The sequence below is a fragment of the Phoenix dactylifera genome, unplaced genomic scaffold (genome assembly GCF_009389715.1).
Source record: "Phoenix dactylifera cultivar Barhee BC4 unplaced genomic scaffold, palm_55x_up_171113_PBpolish2nd_filt_p 000550F, whole genome shotgun sequence".
In the NCBI taxonomy this organism is placed as follows: domain Eukaryota; kingdom Viridiplantae; phylum Streptophyta; class Magnoliopsida; order Arecales; family Arecaceae; genus Phoenix; species Phoenix dactylifera.
The window spans coordinates 51,502-62,155 of record NW_024067958.1 but is presented as its reverse complement, the minus strand read 5'-3'; the positions used below and the strand labels follow the sequence as shown (position 1 = coordinate 62,155).

The window sequence follows — 10,654 nt, the reverse complement described above, 5'->3', positions numbered from 1 at the left end:
ACTACCACAATTCCAATTGCAAGCCATCTCAGCCATTCATCTTGCTTCCACGTAATTCCTCCCACACATCACAGCCTCTTGGATTAACCCAACCAACCGTGACCGACCTCCCATCCGAAGAACAAGCCTTCCATGCCAATATTCCCCTGTTTCACATCCATTTGTAATCACACTCATCCCGACTACCTTCCACGTCTCCTCCCAGATTTTATCTTTCCATCATATCTTCATCCCAGCAACCACCGCTTATTCCATCTCCACGGGATAATCTCAAATCCCATCTTCCGGCTCAAATCTCCGGTTCCCAGCCAACTCCACGAATTCCCAGCTCCATCCTTGCGAGCTTCACGGCATCCAGCTTATCCCCTGCATCCAAGAGAATCCACCCTTCATCCCATTGTGATCCATCCTCACCCTGAGCCATATCCTCCTTCCGGATCACATCTCCAAGCATCTCAACATTCCGAGATCCTCCCAAACGAAACAAAGTTCTCCACATCTTCCTTTACTTTGGAATTAAGTTCCAGATTCGTCTAAGCTTCTTCCCTTCCGGATGAGAACCAAGCTAACCTTCTTCCGGATTAATCCCAAGATCCCAGCTGCCAGCCGCCCCCCTGCATCCACGAATGAGTTCCAAGCAAGCTTCATCTTATGGATCATATCCTCTGCTCCCCAACTTCCCAGCATTTGGACTAACAAATCATCCTTCTCGTCCGTGATCCACCTTCATCCCAATCTGGATTCCTTCTCAGCCACATCAAGTTAACAACAGCATCCTCATCCTCTTCCTCCGAGATCTTCTCACACACTCACAGTCGAATGATCCCAACTAATTCCGCTAGTTCCCAGCCTTCCTATCATCATCCAAGCCTCATCCTCTTCTCCGAATAACATCCAAGATTTATCCCAGCTCCCCTGTTCCGGATCAACCTCATCCGCAAGCCATTCCAAGCTTCAACAGCATCACTCCACTGTTCGCATAGGATCCAGCTCCATTCTCCCACGGATAATCCTAGCATCCCAACCGTTCTTCTTCACAGAAATAAAACAGAGCATCTTCTCACGTTCACCATCCGCATGAATCTAGCTCACATCTCGTTCGTGATTCACTCATATCCCAGCAGTTCCAACGTCTTCCCATTCTCCAGCGTCCGGATGTTCCATGATTCAAACTTCCATAGCCAGCCTTTATCCCGTATCAAGCCGTTCACAGCTCTAAACCCTCTGTTACAGGCAAATCCAGCCATTCCCGAGCCTCTTCTCATTCCGGATTGATCCTATCATCCATAGGATAAGGTTTAGGTGTTCATTCCGAAGCTAGATCCCATGATCTTCGGATCAAACTCTCTCACCTTCTTCCACGGATCCGGCTCACTCATCTCTCATCCTTATCCAAGCAATATCCCCTTATCCAAGCAATATCCCCTGCTTCAGTGGAACAGAGGCGAGTCTTCCCATCGTGAGCTTCCGCGTCTTCTCCATGGTTCATACTCATCTCCTCCTAACCTCCTTCGGAATCTACCCACTTGCCACCCTTCAATGGATCAGAACTCAACAGTCTGCGGATCCAGCCCACAGCTCAGCCTCCTCCAATGCCCGGATCGGCTCATGCTTTATCCACCCATTCGGAACAGCCACAAGGAAGAGAGAGAGAGATGGGCTGCCTATATAAGGGAGGACTTCTGATTAGAGGAAGGCATTCCCTCTTCCCCCACCGGGGGCTGCTCCCATCATCTCTCGGAGGCCAAATCCCACGGGAAGAAGAAGAATAAAGAGTGAGAGAATAGTTTGGGATATTGTGGGAAGAAAAGAGATGAAATGCTAAGGAAGTTCCCACCGAATCCAGTACAGGGAGAAGACAGAGAAAGGAAGGAGATAGCCGTGATGGGAGTCCTCTACATCGCTGCTGTCGCCCACAAATCTATGAAAGGCTGATCTTCTCTCTAGGGCCGGATGCAGCCTTAACAAAGGGCCAAGAGTTTTATATTTTTGATTTATATTCTTGGAGTTGTATAAACTTTATTTTGTTCTTAATGAATATTTTATTTCATCTCATATTTAATTTCTGTGATTTTAAATATGATGTTTATACAACTATTTTTCATGATCACTAAGTAAACATAAGATAGTCCATACTTAGGGAAGATGCGGTGTCCTGCCACATTAGTTTAGGATAGACATTTCATGCCAACTGAAGATGGATTATTCCTAAATTACTTTTGTAAATTTCTATTTAAATGCTTATTAGGCTTGTAGTCAATTTGCATGTTAATCCAAGAATAAATTGAAATATAATTAACCCTTTTTCCAATGTTAGTGGTGAATTCCTTGCCCTAGGTTCTTTCAAACTGATATCATTTTAATTGCATTTTCTTTATTAAATTCCTTAGTTTAATTTTCTTCACCAACTCTTCCTTTTAAATATTTTTATTTTTAAGAAAACAACTATACCCCAATCCCTGTGGTTCGATACCCGTAATCACTATCCTACCAGATACGTGCTATTGCGTGGTCTTTAAAGTTGACTATCAAAGCATGCCATGTGTGATGGCGTCCACAAGACCAAAAACTGTAGGTGTGTATTTGGAGCTCGCTTCAAGTGTGACCAGGAGGACCATAGATATCTATGAGTGCCCCAAAATATTTTAGGGTCTCAATCAGAAATAAGACGCCAAATAACTAAGACACAGCTAGTGCATGATTCTGTTGTTCGGATACCTATCGCTCAAGCTCAGGTATCTTAGACATCTTCTTAGGGGCAACAAAGTAGAGGGGAGGGAGGGTGGGGGGAGTCGCTGATAAGTGCTAAATAATGTATATATTTAACTATTTTATACAGCACTTATCATTATTTTCTTTGCACATATTTTAAATTTAACATAAGAAAATGTGTTCCCCTTCATCATTGCATTATTAAAAATAATTCGATTTTACTTGATTTTATTGGTCCATCTAATGTATGCAGGTTGAATCAAATTTATCTGGGATGACCCCTGAACCCAAATCGCATGCACCCCATGAATCGGATCTTTCCCAACCAATTAGAGTCGACCCCAATTTTCATTTCTCAGCACGTGCCATCCCAAACAATTTATTTTCATGAATCCAAACAAGTCTCTCTCCTTCACTCCTCACGTATCCAAACTTCCCAATTTCCTTTTCAACACATGGCCACCCCAAGTTCACGTATTTTCTCCCCTGTTCCGTGTCCTAGCCATATCTAAGATACTCTACCACAACTCCAACTGCAAGTCATCTCAGCCATTCATCACAGATCCACGACTCGTTCCATCCTTATCCCGTATTTAACTAAATTTCCATGCTTTCCACATCCACATTATCCAGCGCCCATGTCTTCGCAGTTCAAAGACATCCTCCCAGATTTCGTCCGCAATCATCCCACGATTTGGCTGTATCCCGTTCGAATCAAACACTCCATCCAAGCTTCACGGAACAGAGCATCCTCTCACGGGATAAACTCAACGTCCCAACTCATCTCCCCTTCATCCCGTGTGCATGCCATTAGGACCCAAGGAACAGATTCTGCATCCCCTGCATCCGCAACATCCCAAACTTCCACACATGGATCCCAACCTTCTTCTCATTCCAGATTGAATTTAGCTTTCCATCACCCACGGATAAGCCCAAATCCAGCACTCCATCCTATTATCCTTATCCTGTAATCACCCAGATCTCTCATCATCTCATCTGCATCTCCCCAACTTCTTCCGCTAGATCCCAGCAAGGATGAGCCTTCCGAACTCCCAGATTTCATCCAAGCATCCGTTCGAGCTCCCTTGTTTCATGCATCTTCATCTCCCGCGTGAATCCCAAACATATCTCTCCCATGTCATGGCTTCTGATCCCTCTTCCCAGACTTTACGGAAACAAAACAGAGCAGTTTCCTTTCCTCCCGTATCCACAGATCACGCCTTCCACGGATAACTCCCAGCATCCTCATCTTCTTCCCGTTTCTTCCCAAGTTTATCCTCCCGAGATAGAGCCGAATCCTCTTCGCCCGGATTCGTTCTAGAGAGCTCCCAAACATCCGCAGCCAATCCCATTCAAATCAAGCATTCCATCCAGCCGCTTGCATCCTTATCCCTTCTTCGGAACAAATCCCAGCTCCCCTGTTCCCAGCGGAACAAATCTTACCATGTTCACGCATGCATTCCGAGTGCATCCAGACTCTTCCACATCCTTCCCAGCTGCCAGCCGAGTCCTAAGCACCCAGTTCCAGCATCCGTGGATAAGCTTCCAAGGATTAAGCCAAACGTGATCAGCTCCCAACGTCCGGATTGGATCTTCTCAAGAGACTCACCCACGTCCGCGGAACAGAGGCCGTTCCTCTCCTCACTACAAGAAAATACACTTTCGGCGACTACTTGAATCGTGGTCGCGGCAAATAAGGCTATTTGCGACCAACATCCTTGTTAGTTACTGAATGATTGTCCTACACCGATGAAATGCATATTTGGTCGCTGAAAAGCAAAATCAAGTTGGCGGGGTGGAGGTAAAACTTTTGGCGACTAATGTATGGTCGCGGAAAATAAGGCTATATGCGACCAACATTCTTGTTAGTTACGGAATAATTATCCTACACCGACGAACTGCATATTTGGTCGCGAAAAAGCAAAACCAAGTTGGCGGGTGGAGGTAAAACTTTGGGCGACTAATGTTTGGTCGCTGAAAAGAAGGCCATCTGTGACCAACATCCTTGTTAGTTACGGAATAATTATCCTACACCGACGAAATGCATATTTGGTCGCGAAAAAGCAAAACCAAGTTGGCACAAGTCCAATATTTCGCGCGGGCTGGAGGTAAAACCTTTGGCGACTAAATTTTGGTCCTTAAAGTTCACCTCCAACGACTAAAAAAAATTTAGTCCAGAAAAACTTTTACAAATGGCGCCTTTTTTCGATGAAAAAATTGGGCAGAAAGTTTGAGTTTTTTAGCGACCAAACTTTTGGTAGTGGAAGGTTCCGTAAAATCAAACGATGTTGTGCTAGCCCCTGTAAGATGCTAATTTCTAAGTTCAAAAAAAAATGCTTATTTTCAAATAGTGTCGTTTGACACCTTAATTCACTTAGGCATGCATATCCTTGTCTCTTCGGCTAAATCTCAATCCCACAACTTTTCTTTATACTTAAATTCTTTTTTATTTTTATTATTATAATATAATTTTAAAAGCTCGAGCTCGATGCTTGACTCCTTATCAAATAAATATACGGATCGACAGGATACGCGACATGAGGACGTGGCGGGAACGGAAATTCGCTAAAAAATATATAGAATTCTTGGACATCCTACGGGCAGGATCGAAAATCTGCTTAGAAATAAATTTGCATGCATCCTTTTTAGTTACTGAATGATTGTTCTACATCAACTAAATGCATATTTGATCGTGGAAAATCAAAACCAAGTTGGCGTGAGTCCAATATTTCACGCGGGCTGGAGGTAAAATTTTTGGCGACTAAATTTTGGTCCCTGAAGGTTCATCTCTAGGGACTAAAAAAATTTAGTCGCGAAAAGTATGCATGCAAGGAAACCAAATAAAAAAAAACCTAATTCCCTATTCTTCTCCTTGCCTTCACCCGCACGTCGCCTTCACCTGCACGTCGGCATCGCCCGTTCGCTTGTTCGCTCATCCCTTCGGCGTCGGCGTCCCAAGGTACGTTCTCTGGATTTTAATTTAGCAGAGGCCGGGAGGGAGAGGGAGAGGGAGAGGGAGAGGTGGCCGGGGGTCGTCGGGAAATTAGGAGGCCAGCCGGGAGAGGAATTGATAAGCTGGGAGAGAAACAGAGGCCAGGAGGGAGAGGGAGAGGGAGAGGTGGCCGGGGGTCGTCGAGGGTCGTCAGGAAATTTGGAGGCGAGCCGGAAGAAGAAGAAACCCATTTATTTAGCAGAGGCTGGGAGGGAGAGGGAGAGGGAGAGGGAGAGGGAGCGGTGGCCGGGGGTCCTCGGGGGTTGTCGGGAAATTTGGAGGCGAGGCGAGAGAAGAAGAAATCAACGAGGGCTTCTCTTCCTTCGCTGCCGCCGTAGCCACCGCGGAGGGCTTCTCCTCCTTCGCCGCCGTTGCAGCCACCGGGGAGGAGATTTGGGGCGAGGTCCTTTTCTTTGGCCGGCAGGGAGAGAGAGCGAGGAGGGATTTGGGGACGGTGGTTTTGTTTTGGGTGGAGAGAAATAGAGGGGAGAAAGATAGGGGGATTGGAGTGTTTTGGTTTGGTTTTCCTTCTCTCACGTTACTCCGATCCAGCTGGGCCATCGGGAAGAAAGATAGGGGGATTGGAGATGGACTTCAGAGGGTGGAGATTTTTTTAATTTTTTCTTCTCCTTTCTATTTGCTGCAAGTAGATTTTTTATTCTATTTTGCTGCAAATATATTTTTGGAATCCTTTTATGCAAGTAGATTTGACAGTTATTCTAGTTTTCTTATTATGTAGTGGCTATATGCTATCTAAATTACACTTTGCAGCCGGAGTTTAATGGTTCTGAAAATCTTAAATTTTCAGAATTCTATAAGAAAACTCATACCAAGAAGAACAAAGAGTGGATTGATCCTATTTGCGCCGTGAAATATGTAGGTATCTAAAATCTCAATAATCATTTAAATCAGTTTCTGCTTTTGCAAGGTTATATATACATTTAATTCTGTTGTTACCTTTGCATTGACAGTCAAAGATGTTGAGCTTGCGAGAAGAATCTTCCCAATCCAGTGTGCAATTAACATCAGAGGAGATGTCTAGGCAGGCACTTAGAAAAAGGAAGAGATACATTCTTGGATTTGGGAATGGGCCGAAGCCCTCTTCATCTTCTTCCACACCTAGTCGTGTGTCACAAGACCATGTTGGGGAGTTGTAGAAACTTAAAGCTGAGATAGAGGAGATGAAGATGGAGCATGAGATGGAGCGTGAGGAGCTGCGGAGGCAATTGGAGCAGGAGAGGAGAGAGCGTGAGGAGGAAAAGAAAGAGCGAGAGGAAGAACAGAAGCAAATTGCACATCTTACAAGTTTGGTGATAGAGTTCTTAAAGGAAAAGACTCAAACGCACAAGTCATCTATCCATCATGATGGGGCCATGTATTCAACTGGTGGCACAAATACTCGTTGGTATGTATTCTCATTCATATTACGTAGGTTATTTAGAGATTTGGACCAAATTAAGCGAAATGTCATTGTGAACTTATACTTGAATTTTAGTTTATTATTTTTCACATGTGGTTATTGATTGTATATTCTTTTTTGCTTTCTCAAATACATAGTGGAGTTATGAGCATGTGAAATCTAGTTTCTGATACATGGATAGCTTTTGTTCAGATGATCATGGTGGAGTTGTCTACAAGCAGAATCCAGTTTTTGGTTTATTCATATTTTTGTCTACATGATGGTTGTTTGGATGAATAGCAAGATCAGATATTTTGGAATTTTTAATTTACATTTTGATGTGTTTGGTGATGATTATCACCTTAACATATGGTATGGATGAAACATTTTAATGAATGGTTAATAGGTATGCTTGACTTTAGACTTATAGATGATGATATTTATAATGAATGATTATGGATTCTCCAACATTGTGTATACTTCTATTTGGATGAGCAAATGTATTGTGCAATATGGATAATGGATAGGCTGTGTTGGTTGTACAGGATTTGGAACGAGCCCAAAAATAAATATTAAGCTTATAATTTGAATTATTAATTAAATACAGGTTAATACTTTCTGCCACCAAAAAATATTTGTTGCCAATGCATTCCAATACATTCTATGACCAAACTATTGGTGGGGGAAGATAGACATTCAGTGACCATTTTTTTGGTAGCGAAAGACAAACATTCCACGACCAACTATTTGGTCGGCGTTGAAATTAGCGACAACAAATTTGGTCGCTGAAAAGTTTCTTCAGCAACCAAACGTTGGTCGTTGTTGGTGTACCTTAGGTGACCACACAATATTGGTTGCCAAAACCTTTCAGTGACTAGGGTTCGGCGACGAAGAGTATTCTAGTCGCAAAAAAGTTTCAGCGACCAAATATGGTTATTCGGCGACTAGAATCTTAGTCGCTGAATATGTATTTTCTTGTAGTGCCTTTATCTTCTCACTCGGAAGAATATATCTGGAGGTTGATAAGGCTGTGAAGGCTATAAAAGGGAGTCAATGCATGAAGGCTAGAGGCATTCTTCTTCCCCACCGGGGGACCATCGCATCATCATCTCCTTCATCCTCTCACGCTGCACCATGCCTTCTTCCCCACCGAAGGGAGCCGGGTTGATCGGATGAAGCTTGGGTTTGGTTCCACATCTCCTCATAGGCCAAGTTCCCACGGGAAGAAGAAGAAATAAAAGGAGGGAGAGAAGTTTGGGTGTTTTGGGAATATTTTCCAAAGGAAGAAATAATGAAGGAAGGAATGGGAGCCCGCTGCTGTGCTGCTGCTGCCGTCCACCACTGCATGGAAGCCTAAACACTTCACTAGGGCCAGAGTAGCCCTAACAAAGGGACACGGGTTTTATGTATTTAATTTTATATTCTTGGAGTTGTATGAATCCTCTTACTCTTAAATGAATATTTTTCCTGCATCTCATATTTAATCTCTGTGATTTTAAATATAATGTTCGTACAACTATTTTTCATGATCACGGAGTAAGTATAAAAAGATCACCCATGCTTAGAGAAGATGCAGTGTCCTGCCACATTAGTATAGGATAGACATTTCATGCCGACCAAAGATGGATGTTCCTAAATTACTTTTGTGAGATTTTTATTTGAATGCTTATTAGGCTTGTAGTCAATTTGCATGTTAATCCAAGAATAAATTAAAATATAATTAACCCTTGTTCCGATGTTAGTGGTGAATTCCTTGCCCTAGGTTTTTTCCAAACTGATATCATTTTAATAGTATTTCTTATTAAATTGCTTAGTTTAATAGTCTTCACAAATTTTTCTTTTCAAATATTTATTTTAAAAAGAAAAACAACTGTACCCAATCCCTGTGGATCGATACCTATAATCACTATTCTACTAGATACGTGCTATTGCGTGGTCTTTAAAGTTGACTATCAGTCGCGCACTTATGGATGTGTTTATCTGTTAACTCAGTGGGATTTATAAGCATCCAACACCATGGAAGTCTATTATAAATCTAAAATTTTGAATCTTTTTAGTTTTAATGTAGAATAGTATTTTGATAAGAAATTATTTAGGGAACTCAAAGAATTTTGTAGATTGGATTAGAGTACATAGAGGAAGTATAATGGTTGAGTTATTCTGAAGTTAGTTAGAAATAATAACACCGACAATGAATGTTATGATGGAAGACTTAATTTCAACTTCCTAGTACAGCCCTATAAGAGATACATTATAATTATTTTAGGTTTAGGGTATGTTAAATTTCATCCTCAAAATTTCATTAAGAAAAGGGGGAAGGATGTGATACCCGACCTATGATCGCAGCCAAGACAACTTGAATCTTGGGTCCACCTGTTTAAGCGGTGCCCCTTCATTCGAATAAACAAGAGAAACGTGCTTTGTTGAAAATAGAGCACACTCCTTTTTCTGCAGGCGTCCACCACTCTCACTCCCTCTCTTTCCTTCTCCCATCATGATTGCCCTGCTGGGCCATGCTACTCTTCTTCCATGCCTCTTCCTTCTCTCATGTGCCAAGTTTTCTATTGCTCTCTCCCTCCCACTCGCCTCCCTCCTTAAATCGCTGCACTACCCTTCTCTTCCTATCATCCTTCTCCTTCTCCTCATCTTCTTTGTTGTCTCACCTTTTCCTTTTCCTTTTTGTCCTCGTCTCTCCCTATCATCTCTTCTTCCTCTTCCTCTTTTTTCTCTTCTCTCCATTCCTTTCTTCCACCATTTTCTCTCTTTTTCCCCTTATCCCTCCATATGTGGGTGTGTGTAGAGATAGGTAAGAGGGTACCGTGTCCTCTTTTACCCCTTTAACTCTCGTTTTTTTGTTCTCTTTTCTCTATTAATCTCTCTCTTTCCTCTCTATGCTAGCCTCAGAGGGGCTTCCACTATGTCACCTCCCCTCTTCTATTTGGTGACAAGAAATAGGGTTAGTGGCAATTTCCCTTGCTATAATCACTACAGTAAAAGGGGAAAATGCCGATACTTTTTTTGGCCTTTACCGATGCTTTTAATCATTGGTAAAAACCATCCCGATGTTTTCCTAAGCGTCGGTAAAGCGTTGCCTATGCTACAGTGGAGAAAATATTTTACGACGCTTCCAGAAGCGTCAGAAATTAGCGACGTTTTACCGACGCTTTATAGCGTCGGTAAGTTGAGCGTAGCGACGCTTTAAAGCGTCGTTAGTTGCAACTTAGCGACGCTTTAAAGCGTCGGTAAATGTTCATTTTACGGACGCTTTAAAGCGTCGCGAATTGGTGTCTGTTCGGAATTTTAACAACGCTTTAAAGCGTCGTTAATTGGAATGTACCGACGCTTTAAAGCGTCGCTAATTGACATCCGTTGGTGCTTTTAACGACGCTTTAAAGCGTCGTTAGCATATTATTTTTTTTAAAAAAAATTAAATAAATTTTAAACTCTGTTTACAAAATCAAAGCCACACACACTAAATGAGATATATACATCGCACAATCAAACATATTTATCTAAAAATTCATATTGTCAAATTACATTCATACTGTCAA

The 10,654-nt window shown here is 42.4% G+C and overlaps 1 long non-coding RNA gene across 1 annotated transcript; it reads left to right on the top strand.

The window, feature by feature from the left end:
- Window positions 1-6,322: 6,322 nt before the first annotated feature.
- Window positions 6,323-7,573, top strand: LOC120106509. The gene is made up of 3 exons (XR_005508647.1): window positions 6,323-6,580; window positions 6,676-7,109; window positions 7,317-7,573. It is a non-coding gene; the product is annotated as an uncharacterized LOC120106509 (long non-coding RNA).
- Window positions 7,574-10,654: the final 3,081 nt, after the last annotated feature.